Here is a 23,087-nt window from a genome sequence, read left to right as displayed (position 1 = left end):
GCCCTCGGGGTCCTTCCGCCGCGGCGCTGACGGCGAGGGCGGGGCGCGCGGGGCCCCCTGATTGGCCCCCGGCTGAATGGTTGCCGAGAGACGAGTAAATCTTCGGCGGCGGGCAGGGGCGGGGTGGGCGGGCGGGAGCGCCGCACAGGCGCAGGCGCAGTCGAGGGGCCTGGCCGGCTCCCCCCCAACCCCGGAGTCCCGGGGCTCTGCTCTCCGCCGGGCTCCTGCTGCCGTCGCCGTCCGTCGCCTCTTCCTCCGTCTCCGTCCTGCTGCCTCGCAGGCCTGCTTTCCTCTTGCTCCTCCGGGGATCTTGGCCTTGCTCCTCTTCTCTCCGGAGCGGGCAGTGACACCCCGACGCCTACCTCCCGCGTGTGTTTTGAGGTCTGGAAACGCGCGCGCACACACACACACACACACACACACACACACACACACACACAACAGCTTGTGGCTTGTGAGCCGAGGAAGCCTTCCTCTTCCCCCCAAGCAAATTGCCTGGAGGCTGGCCCTCCGCCCGCAGGCTGCACCTGTGTGTGGTTAGCGGGTGCGGGCCTCGAGAAGTCCGGTCGCCCAGGCTGACAACTGCGACCGCGTGGCCGCGCCCCCGAGGGCCGCGTGTATTATAGAAGGTGCGAGCCGGGCTTGGACACCAGCCGCCGGCTCCGTAGCAAGCGGCTTGGGGTCCAGGTTCGAAACTCAGGTCAGTGTGGGCTGGGACCTCCGCTCACCACCTGTCTATCTGCAAGGCCTTGGGCAACGACTTAACTCTCCCCGTAAACCTGTTTGCTCACCTGTATGATGAGGCTAAAGCTAGAGCAGCTTCCTAGGCTTCTGTAAGTATTGGATAAGAACATGGAAGGCTATTAGTGCAGTGTCTCACGCAAATTGTGTGGCAAGTGTTGCTCATATCAAATAGTAGCTGTTGTTAGTGATCAATAAACGTTTACTGAGCTTGTGCGGATCCCCCTACTGGGTGGTGGAGAGGAAGGTTACTTCCCAGGTGCGGGATCTCCCTATCCCTCCCCTTGCGACCCCGCCTGAAATATCCGTGTCTGCCAAGATCTCAAGAGCTCTCTGGGGGCAGGGGGAAGTCTCCCGGAAGGTTGATGAGATAGGATATCAGCATGCCTCCGTGGGGGAAAGCAACAGTGATTCTATTGTTGGACATGAAATCAGGGTGTATGGTCTGGTTTTTTTCTCTTCACCCTTTGAGATATACATTCAGGATAGTGCACAAAGCTGGGGTTACACCATGATGAATTTCTATGTATGTGTACACTCAGGTATCTCCAGCTTCCTCATGCCCCTTCCCATTCCGTGTCCCTCAAGGGTCAACGCTGTTCTGACCTCTATCACCACAGGTTAGTTTTCCAGGGTTTGAACTGGATGTGGATGAATTACATGTCTGTGCATTTTTGTGTCCATCTCCTTTCACTTAACGGTGTGTATATAATATTCATCCATTTGGTCGATGTAACAATAGTTCATTCTTTTCCATTGTTGTATATTATTTAATTGTATAAATATTCAATAATTGATATACTCTTCCTACTGGTAGATGTTTGGGTTGCATCAAGTTCTTGTCTATCCTGAATGAAGCTGCTACAAACTATCTTTTTTTTTTTTCTAGCTTCATTGAAGTGTAGTTGGCAATTAAAAATTAGGTACATTTAAGGCGTACTACATGATGTTTTAATGTACATTGTGAAATGATTACCACAACCAACCTAGCCATTACCTCCCATAGTTACCACGTGTGTATGTGTAGTGCAAATGCTTAATATCAAACTCTCTTTTGCAAATTTCAGTTATATAATACAGTACTATTAGTTATAGTCACCGTGGTGTACATTAGATCCCCAGAATTTATTCATCTGGCATAACTGTACCTTTATACCCTCAGGTCTATATATACAGGATTGGAATTGCAGAATCACAGAGTATATACATATTAAGCTTTAAATGTATTGCCAAATGGTTTACTCAAGTGGTATAACAATTCGTATTCCAATGAGCGATGTGAGATTTCCGGTTGCTCCACATCTTTGCCAGTATTGGTATCATCGGTCTTTTTAATTTAAAAAGGCGAGCGTGTATTGTATTATGATTTACGTTTATTTGTTGATCAGTGATGTCGAGAAATTTCTTAGACGCAACTGGCCATTTGATATCTTTTTAGTGTATTTAGTGCAAGTCTTTTTGTCCATTTGTAGAGAGTTGTCTCTCTTAGTGATCTGTAAGAGTTCTTTACACATTCTGGGTATAAGTCCTTGCCCAGTATATGCATGACAAATATCTTCTCCCAGTCTGTGATTTTCTTTTCATTCTCTGGATGCTATCTTTTGACAAATAGAAATTCTTAAGTTTAAAGGAGTCTAATTTATTAATTTATTTATTATTTTAGGACTGGGGCTTTCATGTCCTGTTTGAAGAATCCTTGCCTGGTGTTAAGGCCGTAGGGATCATTGCCTTTATTTTCTTCTAGGAACTTGATTGCTTTAACCTTCACAGTTAGGTCTATGATTCATCACACATTAATTTGTTGGGCAGCTTGGGGTCAAGATTTATTTTTTCTCATTTGGAATCCAGTTGGCTCAGCACCAATGGCAAACAGTTTTGTTGAATGAATGAATGAATGAATGAATGAATATTTGTTGAATGAAAGATTCATTTAAGAGAATAAAGCAACCAGTTACTTAGAAACCAGAATGTCTAGGGGGAAAAAAAAGGACACTTGATCATAATAAACTTAATGCAAAATTTTATATTACATTGACTCTTGGGCCATTTCTATTTTTTCAGTCCCTTGTGGATATCATTAGCAAAAGTAGCCTAAGGTAGAACACAGTTCAGAAATTCTTACCTAGAATTTGACCTGGCATGGTTTGCTTTTACCTTTGTGTAGGTAAAATTTTGTTCAGCCTCCTGACCAGTAGGTGACTTTGACAACTGGGCCGGGGAGGGGGGGCGGGGTTGGGCAGGGAGAACCAAGAGCCAGAGAAGAAATTAATTATTCATATATGTGTATGTATTTTTTCTTGGTTCCCTTTTTATTCTTGAGGCATTACTTGCCTTTTCTAGAATTTTGTTTCTGATTTTGTTTGTTTGTCCGTTTTGTTTCCTAAAATACACAGTGTTCTTTCTACCTCATAAAACTGTGGCATCCAAGAGCTGGAAGGAGTCTCAAGAAGTCATTGCCCATTGGACACGGGACCAGATATTGAAACTGTCTTTCCAAGATTATTGGAGCCTCCTTGCCAAACTCCAGCTTCTGCCAGAACAAACACACCCAACCAAAATGGTTTAAAGACCTTAGCATTCTGAGGTACTTTATCTATACCTACAAAAGCTAAGGAAATGCCAGTGTGCCTTACTTGTGGCCATGACTCTGAAAATGTTTTATGTCCCAATAGAATCTTATTTTAAATAAGACATCCTGTCACCAATTATTTTTGTAAAGCAAACACACACACACACACACACATACAAAAACAAAACCCCACTTCTAGTTGGTGCTCAGATATCCTCATGTAGTAGTTTCATAAGTCGTAAGATTTAGTAGTACCTTATCTCGAGATGGATTATTGTGATAAACACTTATTAAACTACCCTCCTCTAAAAATCTTTCTTAAAAAGATTTTTAAGTAAAGGTTTGATTGTGTATACTGACACATAGAGAACTGCACAAGTCATAAAAACTCAGCTCAGTGAACTTTCACAAACTGCATACACCTGTGTCATTAGCATGTAACTCAAGAAGCAAAGGAGCACCACTACGCTGTGGGCCTACATTAAAACCACCGCAGTGGCATTGTCTACATCCTGATGAGTCTTTGGTAAGGCCAAAGCATGACCTGGCTTCCTGCTTCCTACCTAGAAACCATGCCAGTCAATCTCTATCTCTTCGCGGGCTCCCTCAAGCTGATATTTTTTTTTCTTGGGTGTTGCAGAAAGAGAATGAGGTTTGGAGTAAGAAGGCGTACGTTCTATTTAGAGCCAACCACAGGAATAATGGAGCTGAGACTAGTCAGATTTGATGGGGCAGGGAGGAAAGAGCTGGCTGCATCTTCGGGCAGCGATCTAGCCGACTCAAGCATGACACAGCTCCGGAGACTCTGGGGAACTGAGGCAGCCTGAAAAGAGTAGAGGGGCCCCGAAAGGGGGAGAGGGTGATGGTGGCACTGCCAAAGAAAGGAAGATGCCCAATTTGGGAGGTGCTAACCTCAGCTCTCTGAGCTACTGTCTCTACACCCCCTTCCTGCCCAACTCCCTGACGATGTCACTAGGGAAAGGATGGGTTTCATCAGATGGCTGGTACACCCCTGTCAGATGGCTCAGCCTCTCTGAGTGTTAGCTTCCAAATCCAAAAATCCAAAAAAAGGATAAGTAACCTCTGCTTAGTGCTGGTATGCCCCGATCAAATGAGGGAGTGAATGCATAAGAAAACAGTTGTCTTTTTACAACGTTTCTCTCCCTTTGCCAACCATGGTCCCTTTCTCACTTTACTGTCAGGATGGCTTGGCGAGCAGGTCAGATGAGAACAGAGGAGGGGATATTCTCAACACTTTGTTGTGGCTGCCTTCACTTCTGGGGCTCCAGATTTCTTATCTGAGGATTAACGTTTTCAAATCCTCCTTCAGGGAAAAGGGATTCTGTGTAAGTAAATTGTCAGCTGATCATTTCATATCTCCTGTGTGCACTCTGAAGCTGTCTTACCTTCAGATCCTGGATGTCTGTCTCACCAGCTGTTGTAACGCCTGAAATTCCCGGCACTGGAGTGCCTGCTAGGGAAGAGACTCCCACCCTTCCCACAGAGTCGGCCAGGGGAAGAAGATGCCCATTTGCTAGGAACGGCTACCTTGCCTGCCAGCTGTGGTTCTCAGTGTTCAAACATTGATCTCCTGGTCCTCACATCAGCCCGGATTTTTCAGTTGCAGGCATTCAAAAATGACTTTGGAAGATTTAAGCAAAATGGAATTTACTTAAAAGATATTGGGGAACCCACAGCATCAAAAGGCTGGCTGGAGAACTTTGCCATTTGCCTTTGCTACCAGGAACAAAGCTTGAAGGTCATCTTGCAGAACCGGTACTGGCCCAGGGAGGATGCCATGAAGTTTTTGTAAACATGGCACATGTGGCCACTACTGCCTCTGGAAACTGGACATAACTGCCACCAGCACTATGGCCACAACTCCTTGATAACTGGAGTCTTTGACTCTCTGCTTTTTCCCACCATGAGCTTCTGATTCAAAAATCTGGGTGGGAGCATCTGATTGGCAGAGCCCAGATCATGTGTCCAAGCCCTGGTTGCAAAGATGGCCCAGAAACAGGCTCCATGATCTTTTCAGCTTTAATTCTGGAGAATGGGCTCTACCTCTTAATGTAGGGGATTCTCCAAACAGAGGGAAGATGTTCAGATGCTGGATGGCCAGAACATGTACCTCTTCCTTACAGCCTTTACAGCTACCTCTTGTGCTCACTGCTTGAATTAACCCGCATCCTTTGACCCATCTAGCTCTGGGACACAGACAAATTTCTGAAGCGTACGAGTTGGAGGACCAGGATATGGATTCTTGAGAATCTTCAAGGATGGAGGCCATCCAGTTCATGCTATCCTGCCAATATTCTCTGCTCTTGGCCAGGTGACATTTTTCCTCTTCAAAATTCTTAGAACAAGCCGCAAGTGGATATTTGGTAGGAGAATAAAAGGAAAAGAAAAAAAGAAAGAAAGAGGCCTTGAATAACATCGGCCCCCACTCCCACTCCCCACCATGTCTCAATTTTCATTCCTTTTTTTTTTTTAAGATTTTAAAAAAGATTTTATTTATTTATTCATGAGAGACACATAGGGAGAGGGAGGCTCCCTGTAGGGAGCCTGATGTGGGACTCAATCCCTGGACCCAGGGATCACAACCTGAGCTAAAGGCAGACACTTAACCACTGAGCCACCTAGGCGTCCCTCAGTTTGACTCTGTGATGTATTAGCCACAGCTCTGGGCCTCAGTTTACCAGTCTGTTAAGAAAAAAGAAGAAGGAGGAGGAGGACGACGACGATGATGACGACCTGACCTGACCTAACTTACCTGTACCTTTTGTGACTCTAGCAGTGACATGAAAGAGGTAACGGGTGTGTGGCAGTGCTGCCCAGCACCCATGGGGTTGGCTGCATATAATGACAGTGTCCCAGTGCTGGCGCTTGTGTAACAGGCGGATTTACCGAGAGGGGACGACTGTTTGCTCAGCAGCCTAGAAGTCTATAATTAGACTGTCACAACATCAGCAAAAGTACAGGATCAATGTAATCAGAGAAGAAATGGAAAAGAACACAGCATCAGTCAAAGCCTCCAGTGGGTCCCCATGGTTTCCGGAGCACTAATCGCCCAGGCAGATTCAATGTCCTGCTTGTGGGTTTCCTCCTGGTGATGACCAGGTTGGTTTAGGCCTCTGCTGACTGCCCCTCTGAGCCACCCAGCTCTATCCACCCTCCTCCTCCCTCCCTCTGCCCACTGAGCCTTCCGGATGACAGCCCAAAAGGGGCAGGACTTGTACCCAAAACTTAGTGGCCAAGGCACTTCCATTCCTCACATGTATGTGTGTGGGAGTGGAGGAGGGCCAGCTTTTTTGAAATGAGATTCCTGGGGCCTAACCTGGCCCTATTGGGTAGATGCCTTGGAATCTGCATTTAGCACATCCTCAAATGATTCTGTGCATGCTAAAGCGTGCCACAGAAGGCCACCAGGCTGAGCCATCCTTCTTTCCCACTTGTCCTCTTGCTTCTACTGTGTACCTGGCACAGCCCTAGCAGTCAGGATGGCAGCAAGATTGAGGCAGCCAAGGTCGAAGGGCCACCTCAAAGCCAAGGAATGATAATGGGCCTCTTATTTTCTTTTTAATCACATTAAGAATTCCAACCCGCAGACATGTTTATCTCATTAATCCTCATGACATCTGATCGAGGGGGTAATGACCAGTGTGTTTAGTTTCCTTCAACCAAAGTGGATCAGGGCCCAGATCTACCCCCAAAGGATCCAGATCTGAGCGCTTCTAGTCTCCCCTGAGCTTGAACCCTTAGGTAAAAACGACTGGATTTCACAGGTCTGTGTTCCTTTATTTCCTACAACTTTTTTAACATAAGTAATACATGTTGCATAAAAATCAGAAAATGTAGAGAAGCATAAGGAAGAGATAAATCATTACCAACCACACAGCAACAATCCTGTTAACACTTTGTGTTTATCCTCCCACACCAGTGTGTGCATGCTTGTACACACACACACACACACACACACATGCAGGCAGCTAGGAGAGGGTTACCTGACAGGAGCCGGAGCCTCTAGATAAACAGTGATCTGCTGCCAGCAGGGAGGGAGCCAGAGAAAAAAACACCTGGCTGCTTGTTCCTGGGTCCTCTGATCTCCTGCCTGTGTCTCCCTGTGGCCCAGCCCAAGCAGAAGGCAGGTTGATTCAGTCCCTAGAAGTCAGCCTTCCTGAGACACAGAGCGGGGAGTTGGAAGGGAAGAGAGGGTCTGGATGGGCCAATGGAAGCCATCCAGCGTGCTTTCCTATGTGCACTTTTGGATACCACGATGGGTTTCCAATTTCTAGAGTTCCAGATCTAGAAAATGCCGTGATCTGTTTTAAGTTAATTCTCTCCTTGGCCGCAGCAAACAGATGAACTGTTATTTTGTGGTGCTGCCCTCAACACAGTGAGTTAGGAGCCCTGGCTGCTAGCTCTGACTTCTCTGCTTGCTCATTTGAGACAGATTTAGTGACTCAGTTATTCAGGAAATATGGGCTCCTCCTGAATACAAGACAGTGCTGGGCACCAAGGAGGGGTCAGAGGAGTGGCTGCCGGGAGCTCACAGCTTCACAGGGGCTGAGGGGCACACCACCAGCGTCTATAAACCAGGCAGAGAGGCAAGCCCCAGGAGGATGGCACAAAGGTCTACACTTATACTAGTGACGTATAAGCTCCTATTTTAGGCCAGTAGTGATTGATTTGTATTAATACGTACTATTTACCATATACTGGTCCTGTTCTAAGTGCCTTATAGGTATTTATGTTATGAGATCTTCCAACAGCTACATAAGGTAAATGCTATTATCGTCACCATTTTGTAGCTGAAGAAACTGAGGCACAAGAAGGTTAAATACTGAAGCAAGAATTTGAACCCAGACAGTCAGATTCAAAGGCCTGTTTTCTCAAAATATCTGTTCTACTACAGTGAGTCCAGGACCCAAAGTATTTTAATAATAATCCTAAGGTGATTTTTGCCTTCTGAATTCTCATTCCCTCAGGTGTGCAAACTGGAGTTTCCAGAGGCTGCATGACAGTTGTGACATTAGTCTGAGGCTAATGGAATGTGTGCTCTCTCTTCTTATGTCTTAGGGCTTCTTCAGTTTGAATTTCTAATATAGTAAATACCTATAGAAATAACTCATAAGTAGAAGTTCTTTGGTGTTCTTAAGGGGATCCCAAAGGGTCCTATAAAAGGGTCTTGAGACCCAAAAGTTTGAGAGCCACTGCATTACTCTTATCCTGGGGGGAGCCGTAAGAGGAAGCGGTCCCATTGGATTCCTGGGTCAGATTTATTACCACTAGTTTGCTTGCCTAAATCTGGGATGGCATAAGGCAGATCTACATCAGAAAATAATAGAGCCCGAAGGAACCCAAAGAAGTCATGTGGCCCATTTTCTTGGCTATGGGACAGATGCCTTCTGGTGGGCTGTGGGTTTCCCCACCCCTAGTTCCCTCATGGACCTGCCTTTGGCCAGGGTGACCCTGCTTATCTTATTCAGAACCCCTGAGCCAAGTCCACGCCAGGTCAGGGCTTGAAATTCTCCAGGGAATTTGAGAGTACCCAGTTTAAAGACAGCCCCAGTAATAGTTGTTTGTGAGAGGGAGCGGACATTTAAGGCTTTGCAATTTTCGGTCGGATAGTATAATTTTAATTATCTGTCAAGATTTATAAAACATGATTGCAATATGCCCTAGTTTTTTCGGTATATGAAGTGGGGAGTAAGTAACAGTAATTGCTTTTTAATTAATGGACATTGGGAATTATAGCAAACGAAGTTTAGCTAATCACGGGGAAAGACTACAAGCTAACACTAGAGATGGTATAAAATCATTGCTATCCCTTACTTAAGAGTGAAAAAATGCAGCCATAAAAAAGGATGAGATCTTGCCACTTTGTGACATGGATGGACTTAGAAGGTATTAAGTGAAATAAGTCCGACGGAGACAAATATCATGTGATTTCGCTTACAAGTGAAATCTAAAAATCAAAACAAATGAATAAACAAACAAAAGGAGAAACATACCCATAAATACAGAGAACAATATGATGTTTGCCAGAAGAGAGGAAGTCAGGAGTTGAGCGAAATGGGTGAAGGGAAGTGGGAGACCCAGGCTTTCAGTTATGAAGTGAGTAAAAGTCACAAGCGTAGGGAATACAGTCAATGGTATCATAATAGTGTTGTGTGGTGACAGATGGTAGCTACACTCGTGATCACAGCATAAAGTATAGACTTGTTGAATCACTATGTTGTACACCTGAAACTAATGTAACATTGAGAGTCAACTATAATTTTAAAAATAATGAATTTTTTTTTAACTGGAAAGAAAATAGGAGGTGTCATAGTGAGAATTCTAGGCTGGTGCCCAGTATCCCTTTCTCCTTCCCTGACTGGGGAACTGCCACAATGCATGAGTAGCATTGGTGTGGATGTCCCCAGTGTCTTAATGATGGGTCCAAGCTATCAGGGTACTTTTATCCCTTTGCCTGGGATCATTCAGGGATTGATGGGAAGTTGTCTCAGTGGTTGGAAAAGGGGACTTGGTGAACGTTCATCTCTGTCTGGGTGGGATGATATGTAGATGTGAGTCCCAGAAAGGGTGCCATTGTTTCACTGCTTTGAGAGAAGCTAACGTGTCTTGAGACCCACGCACCAGCATGGGTGGGACCAACTCAAGACAACCAGGTCAGAAAGCTACACTGCCACCGAACTTTTCTCTTCAGGAGCCCACAACTTCCTGTGCTTTAGGTAATTTAACTGTATTTTCTGATACTTAGCAGCCAACAGCATCTAATATCATTAAATAACTTTTTTTTTTCCCAACTCACACACTTTAAGGGCTGTCATGTTGACCAAACATTAAATGTCAAGTCTGACAATTTAAGGACAGTTCTGATTTTACACCACCCTTACTAAAGCTGAACTTCCAAATGACACCTCCATGGTCCCAAAGTCCCTCCTGTTTCACCTCACACATCAGCACTTTCTATACTAGACTTGTTTTTCTTCACAAATAAAACTCTCCTTTCCCTGTTTCATTGTGTGGTGACCAAGCATCAGAAATTTTAGCGTCAACAACCAAAGTTTCTCAAGTGTCTAGGAAAACAGAAGCCTAGGAGGGCAGCATCGCATACATCATAATGCTTAGTGAAGCCAACCTGAGTGCCAGGCCTCTGTAGCAGGACAAGCATGGCAGCATGATAGGCATGATTCACCTGGTGGTTGCAAGGATGGGCTCCCAGATCAGATTGGCTGGGTTCAAGTCCCAGCTCTGCCTGTTTCTCTGGAACCATTATCTGACCTCTCTAAACCTCATAAGTGTCCTTATCTCAAGATGATAAGATGGTGACAATAAGAGAACCTCTCTCACCTGCATGTCATGAGGATTACATGAGCTAATTCGTGTATACTCATAAGTGTGTATGGCAAATAAGTTTTCAAAAAATGTTAGCTAGAGACTACCCATCCCTGGACTCAGTATGCTCTCCCGACAAAGGAGGGGATGTCTAGAGGGTCTCCAGGGCCCCTTCCAGCCTGACATGCCCAGAGCTCACTTGTGCACGGCGTCCTCAGAAGTGCTACAGGGGCTGGCTGTCTCCGGGGCCCTCAGGGAGGACGCTGACGTCTGTTTTATGTTGTTCTTGTTGTTTTCAGTATAGAAACCAAAGCAAAGAAACACAGGGCCAGCCTATGCTGATCATCACATAGCACAGGAAGAGCAGGGCCATGGACACGGAGCTCAAGAGTCTCCCCTACTGTGTCATTCTGCCCTCGGGCCCTCAGGATGCTCACCCATAAATGAGGTCACCCTCCCTGTCTCTCCGAGAGACCGTGAGGATTGCATTAAAAAAAAACAAAAAAACAAAAAAAAAACAAAAAACGACTCAACATCCTACCATGGTGCCTTGGCGATATTCATTTCCTTCCTCTTTCTAGAGCCCAAGGCCACAGGTCACCACAGTAAGGGGTGGGAAAGGGTTCCACCAGAGGTGACAGCAAGAGAAGCTCCCTAGGCTGCAGAAAGGCTTATTTGAAAGTTGCTGGGGTACCGAGGAGACAGGAACCTCACAGGAGACCTCACGGGAGAGCTGACCTCACAGTGCCTGGCACCTGGCTGGAGAACTAAAACGTTCCAGAGGCTCACTTTTCTCCCTGCCCTCTCAGTGCATATTACTGACCTCTGATCACTAATAAGCCTTAACCCTTTTTTTCTAGAGTCTCTGCCTATGCCCGTGTCCCAAACCCCAACTCCTTTGCTATCTAAAATTTAAACTCCCAGAGAGGAAGTCTGGAGACAGGTGGTCACCAGCAACCCACCATGGGCATGCGTTTTCTCTCTGGTGCCTGCTAGTTTAGCCTCCCTGGCTGGACCACATGTGCTCGGCTGCATTCATACGGGTGGGATCACAAGGTCCAGGTGCTCAAGGAACAGCAGAGAGGGGCAGAACCTGGGGCCATCAGCTACGGGTACAATGGGCTTGTCTACAAGCAGCAGTGTGACACAGCCAGATACAAGCAAGGGGGGGGATCCCTGGGTGGCGCAGCAGTTTGGCGCCTGCCTTTGGCTCAGGGCGCGATCCTGGAGACCCGGGATCGAATCCCACGTTGGGGTCCTGATGCATGGAGCCTGCTTCTCCCTCTGCCTATGTCTCTGCCTCTCTCTCTCTCTTTCTCTCTCTCTCTCTCTCTCTCTCTCTCTGTGTGTGTGTGTGTGTGTGTGACTATCGTAAATAAATTTTAAAAAATTAAAAAAAAAAGATACAAGCAAGGGCTCTTTCCTCCCTCCTTTCTCACGGTCTTGGGCCCATCCATCCCATACCGCAGATTCTTCCCCATCGAGCTGGTGCCATCCCCAAAGCAAAGGGATGACTGTGCTAGTAGGGCCTGGGAGCCATGATAGCCTGTCTCCCAAAGGGCTTGTTTTTATATGAAAGAGCCACAAATAATCACAGGCCTTGCTAGCAGACTGTACAGAGAAGGTTTTGTAACCACGTGGGCCCCAATCTGTACAAATTAGCTAAAGCAGAGGGTGAGCTGCTTTTCATGTCCCAGTCCCCGGGAAGCAGGCTTCTTACTGGGCCTGTGGTGTTTAGAAACCTGTTTGGGAGCTGCCCTGCTCACATCCACCTGGGAAAGGTGACACCGCTCCCTCCATCTTGCTGGTGGGGCCTGTGACAGCTTGGATAACTGGAAGTCACAGAGGAAAGGGAGTGACCCCGCTGTAACTGCAGACCAGAAGATGCTCTGGCCATGGTGCTGAGTCAGCACAGAGCACCTACCTGGGTACCAGATGGCCCCCTATAAGGAGAGGGAGGATCTCATCACAGGGTCTGATCAGTCTCAGTGTCAGTTACCTGGGGAAGAGGTGCGTCAATCACACTGGAGACAGGTGGGCTCCTGGGATAGAAGCCCCACCCTGGGGTCCTGACCAAAAGTGCCAAGATAAGGCTAACCATCCATGGGCATTGTTTGTTGCTTTGTGTAGGACTTTGTTCTTCAAACTTCAAGACCGTTGGAACCCTGTTGGGGTACTTGTGGTATATGCCCATGTCCCAAACCCAGAGCCTTCCATTCCAGGAGTCTTTGATTTTGACAAGTACCCCTGATAATTGTGACCCAAATGACCAAGGACCACACCTAAAGAAACCTGGTGTAAGAGGAAGATTTTGGTGTCATGCAGGCCTGGACTCATAGCCCTGCTCTGCCACTTGCTGGCTGTATTGTCTCTGGCAAGCTATTTAATCTCTCTGTGCCTCAGTTTCCTCTTCTGAGAAATGGGAACAGATAATATCCACCTCATGAGTGCACTGAGCAGAATAAATGATAAGAGATGCTGCCCTCAGTGCATGGAAATGTGGGCGTTGGTGACAGAGTCTGACCAAGAAGCTCACTTGCAGAATTGTATTTGTCAAGGGGCACTTTTTACAGGAATGAATGTTAATTCTAATGTTCCAAAGAAATACCAGCTTAGAAGGTTCCATTCAGTATCTTCACTGATGAGCAAGTCAACCCTAGCGCGCCCCCACCCCCAGCACACTCACACCCTCCTCCTTCTTTTTTTTTTTTTTTTTTTTTTTTTTTGTGTGTGTGTGTGTGCAACTGAACAAGCTGTCTGCCTGGAAGCCCTCAATGGTCCGTTGTTACCACAGCCACCCCCGTGGCCCCAAACAGACTACCTGTCAGCAGGGAGTGTGTTTCCACACTGACATCACAACTGTGCAGACACCTCACTCAGACAGCACAAGGAAGGACTCTTAGATCCTACACTTCTGGTTTTTCAAGTAGTATTCCAAGAACTAGTATCCACCCGTTGGATAAACAGGATATTCTGTGTGGGCAAAGACCTGGGCTCACTGAGAGATGGTACAAATCAGTTGTTTGACTGGTTTTATACACATTAATGCTTGAGGATGGCAGCTTTGTACAGAGCACCTGGCAACCCCCAAACTCTGCTAAGCATAATTTAATCTTCGAAGATTAGAAAGTTACTTTAAAATCTTCCTTTTTAATAGTTACATTTTAGGTTAAACCAGCTTCTACTTCAATAAGCTCACAGCCCTGGCAAACATCCAAGAATTATGTCTGTTCCACCCCAAACAAGCTGAAGACCTTGGTGGGATTGCTTCTGAGACTTGGGGTTCCCAACCACACTGGGAGGGGGTCCCATGCCCCTCTAGCCTGTAGTCTGTATGTCTGGGTGAGGGAAGTGGCCTTCATGTTTCTGTAGAATGATGGCTGGTCTTGCTTCTAGTGTCACAGGCCAGAGGGCAGTGAGAACGCATCCCCACTGCCAATGACCCAATACAAAATACGTTTCTATTTGTTTTGCGCTGAACAAATTCCCCAGGTCAGCCACCCGAGCAGAGCAGAGTTGGTGGTAATGGAGAAAGCCCAAGAGGAGAACATAGTTCTCAGTGCTAAGAACCTTAGCCAAGTCTTCGTAACTCCAGGACAGGCCAAGAAAAAGCGGACAGCTCCTCCAGGCACCCACTTCCCTGGCCTGCCCCTTGCCTTTTGCCACTGCATTGATGACAGTCCCCACTTGTCTCACATCGCGTGGAAAAGACACAGCTCTGTGAGGGGTGGCTGAGCAAGCAGGTGTCTGCACCACCCACCATGCCCCTCCCCTGGCACATGTCCAAAAGAGTGAGGCTAGCTTTACGGTGGCCGTCATTTCCAAGGTGGCATTGAGCACTGTCAGCCAGAGGGCTGGGGCTTGTTGCTTCCTCTGTCCGGCCCTCCCTGGGCCCCTAGTCACACTGATGCAAGGAAAGGTTCTGCTTGGGATCACAGAGCTTTGGAGCAAAGCTGACCTGATCTTCTGTTGGGTTGGCCTCGTCTCCACACTCGTCCTTGTGCCTCTTTTCTTCCTGGCTGGGCCTGGCCATGGCCGTGGCGAGGTAGCAGCTAAAAGGCAGAGAGGCTGCCGAAGGCAGTGACAACAATGTTCAGAGCAGTAGCTCTGATGATTAAGTGCTCACTACATGTCAGGAGCTGTACCCAAGGACTGTTTCCTTGGCATGATCTTTTGTTTGGAAAAACTGAGGCAAGAGAAGTGAAGTGACTTGTCAAAGCCACAAGGCTAGCGAGCTGGGGTGAAAAGATTCAGGTTCACATCTCAGAGCTGCCCACTGTCGAGGATCAATGCTTTTTTAGGATTTTTGAGGGCGGGGGGCATCCTTCAGATCCCTGGGAAGCTCTGGGTCCACCCCCTTTCCACCTCCTTTCTTGGAGTTCTGTGGCCTGAGATTTCTCTTTTGAGAATTTTCCGCTATTTGTCCATGGCCACCTGTTATGTTCCTTTTCAACTGAGGGGCTTGAGTACGATACCCTCAGCTTGGAGTTTTAGAAATGCTCCCCGCATTGCCATCTTGGTGGGGGGCAGGGGGTTCTGATGCTTAAAGATCATCTCTTGAATCCACCTCCTGCCTTCTAAATCAGAATCTGAAGCAGCCAGAGGGGCTCTTTGTACACCCCGAGCAGAGGCAACAGAGCACCAGCTTGAAGGTGGAAAGCCTGGGGCCTTATGTGAAACTCAGCCAGCTGTGGAACCTCCCCGGACCTCCCCTGTAACACAGAGCCACTAACTGCCTCAGCTGGACCATGGCTTTACCGGGAAGGTAAAATGTGATCATGGTTGCGACAGCTTTTTGATTAATTTTAGTAACCAGCTAGCATGTACTGAACTTTCAAGCTAAGGACCCAACAAGCATCAACTCCGTGCTTTTAGATGCGCAGAAGGATGCGCAGAGCCACTCAGGGATGGCCCGAGAACCCACCGCGCAGAAGCAGCAGGGCCCAGGCTTGCTCTTGGTTCTGCTTGAGTCAAGGCTGTTGACTCCCTTTCCAAGTGTTGGTGTCAGCCACGTGCACGCGGAGGTGAGTGTGTGGGGCAAGCCCTTGTTCCAGAAAGCAGGGCGGAGCCCAGATGCTCGGCAGAAGCGTGAGGGCACCCCACTGACAGGGGAGCCTGAGAAACATCTCCTGCCCATACGGCCGCCACTTCAGCCACCAGGCCTGCCTGCGCCACTGCTCTGCCTGCAGGCAGGGAGCACCAGGTGACTCAAATCCTCAGCCAGACCTGAAGGCTGTAGTTTCATCTGCTGCCTCAGCCAAGCGTTTTGTGTGAAATGCTCCCAAGGAGCAGGGGAGACACCAGATTGCAGCACGGGCCCTGGCTGCAGCCCTGCCCCCTGCCCTGTTGTCTCCAGCCCCCAGCTCCCCCCGGCTGAGTCCAGTCCATGACTGGCACGCCTCAGGGCTTCAGTCCCCAGGAAGGGGCTCAGCAACCTTCCTGAGAACCCAGACACAGGCCAGCGGTGTCCCCAGGCCCCGCTAGGACCCTCCTGCAACCCTCCCCTCAACAACTGAGCTCTTGTGCATCCATCTTCAATCATGGTCCTTCTAGGGCTGCCAGCTTGTAGGATTAATGTTATTATTTTCTTAATCATAATAATGGTTACAAAAGAGTGTTACTACTTAACCCAGGACTGACTGCCTGTTGGGTACCATGCTGTGCCCTCTGCCAGTATTACCTTAGGGGATCACTGTAACAAGGACATTATTGTTCCTGTGGGACACATAAGGAAACTGAGGTGCAGAGAGATTGAGTGGTTAGCCAGGTTCAGCCAGCTGGTAAGCGACAGAGCTCAGAAGTGATCACAGGCCAAGCCCATGCCCCACTGACGCAGCCACCATCCTATGCTCTTGGTCTGATCACCTGCCCCCTGCTCCTGCCTCTACCATTTCTCGGCCCTCCAAGAAGCCAGGCTGTGGCATCTGTAGAGAGGCTCTGAGTCCCCCCCTTCCTGGACTGGGCTGCTTCTCCACTCTACCAGTAAGGCTGGCCATTGCCTTGCCAGGCCTCCGAGCTGTCCGTTCTCACTCCACCTGCTTCCTACTCCCCCCAATTCTGCATCTGTCCTTAGCTAGGCCTGGGGTATTTCCAAAGGCTCCCTATCTGTCTCTCGACTTTCAGGTTTCTCATGCTTCCATCTGTTCTGCCTGTGACTGCCAAAGGCCTCCTCTTGAATCATTCACATTCCTCCTCCCTCAGCAAGACCTCCCAGCCACTGGATGCAGGTTACAGGGGCAGGCCAGACCTTTGGGCCTCACAGTTTAACCCGAACCCCCTTCAGCCTGTCTCCCACCACCTCCCTCTCTAATCTGGCCTGGCCCACCTCCTTCTTGCTCCTCCTAAGTACCTCATGTTTTTCTCCTCCATTCACATCGAAGCACAGGGTGCTCACTTAGTCACCGAAAAATATTTATTGAACACCTACTATGTGTGCTGTGCATCGTGTCAGGCAGTGTGGTGGTCACAAAGCCTCGCACCTGCCATGTGGAGTTTACAGATTAGCCGAGGAGACAGACTGGTGTCTTTGAGGAACTGAAAAGCCTGGGTGGTGGTGTAGGGTGGGGCTGGGGAGTGTGGCTGGAAAGAAAGTTGAGGACGTCAGCAGGGGCCAGGTCATGCAGGCGCTTGCAGGCTACACAGAGGGTTCCATGTGACTTCTGGTGCAATAGAATGCTCTGGTGGGTCTTAAGCAAGGAAGCGGCATGATCCGATTCCACAAATACTGCTGTTGTTATTGAACCATCCTTGGGTTCCAGGCCGATGTCTCCACCAGAAGGAGAGCTCATGTCTCTTTCCTCTGTCTGCAGAGTCTGGGCCACGGAGGAAAATAGGACTGGTGGTGGTGTGCCGTGGTGGTGATGAGTGACACTCCACAGTGGCCCTGGCCAAATGTCAACCCCACCAAGGAGCAGCGTGGTGAAGCCACATGGAAAATGGTGCAGGACAAACCACGTGCAAGAGGCAGCATCTGTAGCAGGACTCACAGATGCCCTGGAAGGGAAGGGTGAGTGAAACTTCGAGGAGGAGCCGGAATGGTTGAGCGGGCACTTGGGTAGGGGATGGACGGCGGAGGGCTCTGGCTAGGGGGCGATGGGGACATGCAAGAGGAACCGGCCCACTACAGGGGTGGCATGTGTCGAGCAGCAGGAGGAGAGAGCTGGGCTGGCCTGAAGTGGGAGAGACAGTGGCGCTCCTGAATTGTGGACCTGGCCCGATGCAGTGGGGGTGCTGTCAGGTGGCTACGAGGTCCGCTACGGCCAGCCTGCATGCCCAGTAGGGCCACCTCCAACAGTTCCTTACCTCCCAGTTGCCATGCTGCGGGTCGTGTGACCATGCAGCCCTGGCCATAAATAACCAGTTGATCCGAGGCTTGGCACCTGAGCTCAAGAAGGCCACACAGAGGCTGGTAGCCACATGAGGCCACCAGCGACCTGTGAGGTGGTCCGGAAGAACTCCGTCCAGCTAGGACCAGGTGCCAGACAGAAAGAACTGCCCCAGCCAGATCGTCTTGGGGGTTTTCGTAGCAGCCACACAGAGACGGCCCCCATCAGCAGAACGCAGCAGAGCTCGGAGACCCAGGGACGGTGAGCAGAGAAGCAGAAGCCACAAAGCACCAGACACCATGCGCGAGCCGGAGCAAACGAGATGGAGAGGAGGGGAGAGGGACTGGGGTGGCGGGCTCGGAGCAGGGGCCGAGAGAGCCGAGTTGCCAGGATGATGCAGACCCAGGAGCAGGAGGAGATGGCGTGGCCTCTGAGGACCACAGACCGCTGTGCTGAGCAGTGAGGAGCCAAGAGGCTGTTCTCCACAAGGCCTGTCCCACACATCCTGCCAGCAACGCCTGAGGACGCCCGCGTGGGCCTCTAGTCCTTGCACCCCCAAAACACCCACCACGAGGACAGAGGGGCTGTGAGCTGCCATGAGCTGGGGGGGGGGGTGTTGGAGCACTGCTGGGGCACAGGGACGGCTTTCCCCGGGCCCTCTGCGACAGTCACCCGGGGCCACCACGCTGATCTGCTTGCAAAGTCTTCAGAGCAGGGAGAGCCTGCAGGCTCTGGGTGGTAAATTGCAGGGTCGGCGACCACAGAAAGCCACAGGAAAATTCTCGTCAGGGCCAGGAACAGACACAAGGGGAGAGAGGCTGTGGATGGCTCCCTGGAGGGGAGGAAAGATAGAAACAGCCAACGCTCAGCTAGATGGTACGGAAAGAAAATGAAGAAATGATGGAACAAATGTCTAGAATCCCCAAGTGGGATCGCTGGCAGGGAGAAAGGGAACTGTGTGACCAGATGTTTGCTTTGCCTCCTGGAATGGAAAGCACTCCAAATGGAAAACTTTCCCGGACCAGTGAGGTCAGCTCTGGGAGCAACCCCTCTTCCAAAAGCAAGATGGCGGCATCCGCCAGGCCCTCTGCGCCCAGGTGGGAGAACTGCTGGGACCAGAGGGCAGGCAACCGCAGCCCCCTCCTGCTCCGGTCCCCCTCTGAGGAAAACCTCAGACGGGAGCCAGATAGAGCGCGGCAACAGAACATTTGCTCCCCAAGCTTACAGACCTGGCTCTGGAAGGAGGACCCACGGGAAGGGAGCCACATCCAACCGGAGGCCAGGAAATGTTTCCCTTGGTCTGTGGCAGGGGCTAGTGTTGGCATGTTTCCTTCTCGTCCACAACTGGATGGCACAAGCGAAAGCAAACAAAACAGAAGCCAATGCAAAGGGCTTCTTGGGCTCCCTCAGTGAGAACAACCCAGAGATCAAGGCCAGGAACAAGTGAGGAGCTCCCAGGGTGGGGTGGGGTGGGGTGGGGTGGGGTGGGGTGAGGCGACCCTGTGGAAAACCTGGCTAGCTCCAGAGACCTGTAAGTATCACAATGTCTTATGGAAATGAAGGGCAGACAATATGGAGGGTTCCTCATGTTTTGTGCGTGTGCGTGTGCGTGTGTGTTTTGTCGACTTCAATCCCTTCCTTGACTTCAGCTTCTAAGACTTGGCTCTTTCCTTCTCCAGTAGGTCATGGGACACCTCCTTGGAGACCCTTCTTCTTCTTAAGACTGTCTGTATGTGTCAGTTCAGCTGTGGTAACAAGCAGTCCCAAAGTCTTAAGGGATCACAATGACAACAAACATTTCTTTCTCACTCACATCACACGTGGGTGACTGTCACCTATGGCTCCCGGGGCTTTCTTTGTATCATGACTTCCTACTCCAGGGAAGCTGTAGGAGCTGCCCCATTTGGGTCAGCAGGTACAGTGGTGGAAGCTCTCGCCGATGCATGGTAAAGCTGCTGACACCTGGAACATACTGGCACATTCATTCATATTCCATGGGCCTCGTCATGTCACACGATCGAGCCCAAAGTCAGTAAGGTGAAAATATGTTACTCTCAGCGGGAGGAGGCCATGGATACTCTCTGCCTCCCTTCCCAGAGGGGCTTTGACAGCTCAGCAGCCTCCTCTATGCAAGCTGGGTTTGTTCTAACAATATTGTGAAATAATAGCAAGTGCAACAGTAATAAACATTCCCTGGCCCCTGTCTTTGTGTCGGGTGTTTTATAGGCATTATTGGAGTTAGTTACACAGCAACCCTATGAGGTAGAGACCACTGTGAGCCCTGTTTCACATACAACATAAAAAACAGGCTACAAGGCACACAGCTGGGAAGGGTCAGGGCTGGGCTGGGATCTGCTCTGGGAGCCACTAAAGCCTGTCCTTCTAACCTGGGCCCTACACAGCTGCTTCCTATGAGGCCAGGGCTGGATGAGGGACAGATGGACAAACTGAGGCTCAGAAAGGCGACTTGACTTGGCCAAAGATAATGTGTCACAAACAGAACTAAAATACCAATATCCTGGCCTTTTTCCAACCACCTCGCTGGCCCCCCTGTTTTCTGGGGGCTCCCAAGCATTCCTGTCTTCCTCAGCAATCTCTCCCCCGGGCCTGGCCTGGGAATCCAGCACTTGGAAGCCTGGAGCTCCCTACCCCCCACCCCCACCCGCCCTGGAGCCGGGCCAAGTGAGCCCTCAGGGACTGTCCCCAGCCCATCTGTCTGTCTTTCCCCTGACAGGCATCCCAGGGTGGTGAGAAAGCCAGGGCCTGGGGATCAGCGCACCCACTCTCGAGTCCCAGCTTGGTCACTGATGCCTTCTGGGAGATTCCTCTCTATGACATTAGTGCTTAGGTAGGGGGTTGTGTCCACCGCTGAGTAACCAGCTTTGCTTGCTTTCCTTTTTTCTTTTTCTTTTTTTTTTTTTAAGATTTTATTTATTTATTCATGAGAGACACACAGAGAGGCAGAGACACAGGCAGAGGGAGAAGCCGGCTCCCTGTGGGAAACCTGATGCGGAACTCGATCCCAGGACCCCGGGATCACGCCCTGAGCCGAAGGCAGACGGTCAACCGCTAAGCCCCCGAGGTACCCCCCAGGCTTGCTCTCCCCTTTCAGCTCCTCCAGTCTACATCCCAATGCGTCTCTTGGGTTAAAGCACTCATGTTCATCTCCTTCACTTCCCCCCATCCCTGCATCCCCCTTCTGGGGTTTGGGGGACTTCCACTGCCCACTCAGACAGGTCCAGGCCAGGTACAAGAGGAAGGGGGAACACATTCTCATCCACACATCACTGAGGAACCAATGGGCTGGTTCTCTGTACTCTCCTCCTGGACACACACACACAGGTGTACAAACATGCACACATGTATGTGCACATGTACCCACACACATGTCCCATGAACATATGCATACATGAAGCACAAATACATATACACATGCATGAAGGAACAGCTCACACGCACATCTACACATGCATATATACACACGTGCACACCAAAACCCACACGTGCACACATACACAGACACGACACACATGCACACGTCCATACATGAACACATATATGCACAAACACACATACACACCCAGGCACATAGACCCATGTGTATATGTACATGCAAACCCACAGGCACAGATACACACATGTATCCATGCACACATATACAAGTAAACACACACACGTAAATACACACACACAGGCACAGTCACACATGCACAGCCACCGATGGGGTGTGGCTAGCGGAGCATGTAGCTGCCTGTCCACCCACTTCCTCCCACGGAGGGGGAGCACCCTCCCAGAGGCAGGGACTTCTTCACAGGCACAGATCACCCGCATGAAGTGTGCGCTGGCGGTCAGGCCCTTCCCCAGGCCCACCCTGCCGGCAGGGGAGCAAGGCCCCGAGAGCCATAGTAGCTAACACATGGCACTCACAACACTCACAACATAAACTCTTTGTGTATCAGCCCGCTTTATATTCAGTCACCCAGTAACCCAGTGAGACACCTATTCTCTTGTTTTTCCAAATGGGGAAGCGGAGGCCCAGGAGGCCATCGGTCAGTGGTCCCACAGTGGGCGATGGAGTCTGCTTTAGGCAGCACAACCCGGCTGACACCCCAGAGCTTCTGGCCCCGGGTTGCCTCGCTCTGCTACCTGGCCCAGATGCCTGGTGTCTGACTGCTGGGCAGTTTACAAGGCAGGGATGAGGGTGGGGAAGACGACTGGAAGGGCAGTGGGGGTACTCTGTTCGTGACCTCTCCTGCTTCCCAGGCACCGGCTATGAAGGACCCACAGTTCCTGAGGATGGAGACCAGCATCTGAACAGGCCGGATGCCTGGTTACTTTGGCGAGTTTGCTCACATTCTCCTGGCTGTGCTTTTTTGGGCTTGATTTAAGTTTAATTCCAGCCGGAATGACTGGAAATACCAAGTATTTCACTAGGATTAATGCCTGACTGGAAGAGCCAACTGCCTCCACCGCAACCAGGTACCATGGACCTAGGAGGATCGTTAATCCCAAGGAAATCTCTATGACTCAGCTCCCGGTGGCTTCTGAGCTCCAGGAGGGCCAACCCAATTTTCAGATGCCCTGGCCTCTACTTAGAGGGCGGAGGGGGAGGGTGGAACAGGATGGCTTAGCTTCCAGCAGCCCTGTTCTCCCTGCCACTACCTCTGAACCGGCCCACCCCCCAGCAGCAAACACTGGAAGACAAGTGGGGTGCAGAGGGGCGGCAGGCAGGCAGTGTAGACACAGCTCCGTGTTCTCTCTCTGTACCCTGGGGAGAAGGTGGCATTGTGCAGGGGTCGGGGGTGCAGCTCCTGGCCCCGCCGCCTCTTACAGTTTCTCGGCCTGGCCGGGTTGGGTACGTGCCCTGCACTGTGGTTTCTCATCTTGAAGAAGCGGTGGTAACTAGCAGCACCTCCCATGAAGAGCTGGTGTGGAGATTAGGTGAGGCGGTGTTTTCAAAACCCATAGCAGAGTGCCTGGCACATGGGAAGCCCCAAATAAGATGAGGTATCGGTGTGAAACAGTAGGCTAGTCACACTGGCCAAGGCTTCAACACTCTGTGGAGGAAAACAATCCAGCATGAAATGCCTCCTTTCTTAAGGTGATTA

The 23,087-nt window shown here is 49.9% G+C and overlaps 1 long non-coding RNA gene across 5 annotated transcripts; it reads left to right on the top strand.

The window, feature by feature from the left end:
• Nucleotides 1-113: 113 nt before the first annotated feature.
• LOC112664127 (uncharacterized) lies at nt 114-20,182 on the top strand. Of its 5 annotated transcripts, none has more exons than XR_003139519.3 (5): nt 114-381; nt 3,135-3,325; nt 15,241-15,419; nt 17,464-17,660; nt 19,662-20,182. It is a non-coding gene; the product is annotated as an uncharacterized LOC112664127 (long non-coding RNA). The 5 variants fall into 5 exon arrangements; XR_003139516.3 differs by having other exon boundaries at nt 19,659-20,182; XR_003139520.3 differs by lacking the exon at nt 19,662-20,182 and adding an exon at nt 19,289-19,411.
• The last annotated feature ends 2,905 nt before the right edge of the window (nt 20,183-23,087 follow it).

This window comes from Canis lupus, chromosome 17 (genome assembly GCF_003254725.2).
Source record: "Canis lupus dingo isolate Sandy chromosome 17, ASM325472v2, whole genome shotgun sequence".
Classification (NCBI taxonomy): Eukaryota; Metazoa; Chordata; class Mammalia; order Carnivora; family Canidae; genus Canis; species Canis lupus.
Note: the sequence above shows the minus strand (reverse complement) of the source record. Positions and strands in the feature narration are given on the sequence as shown.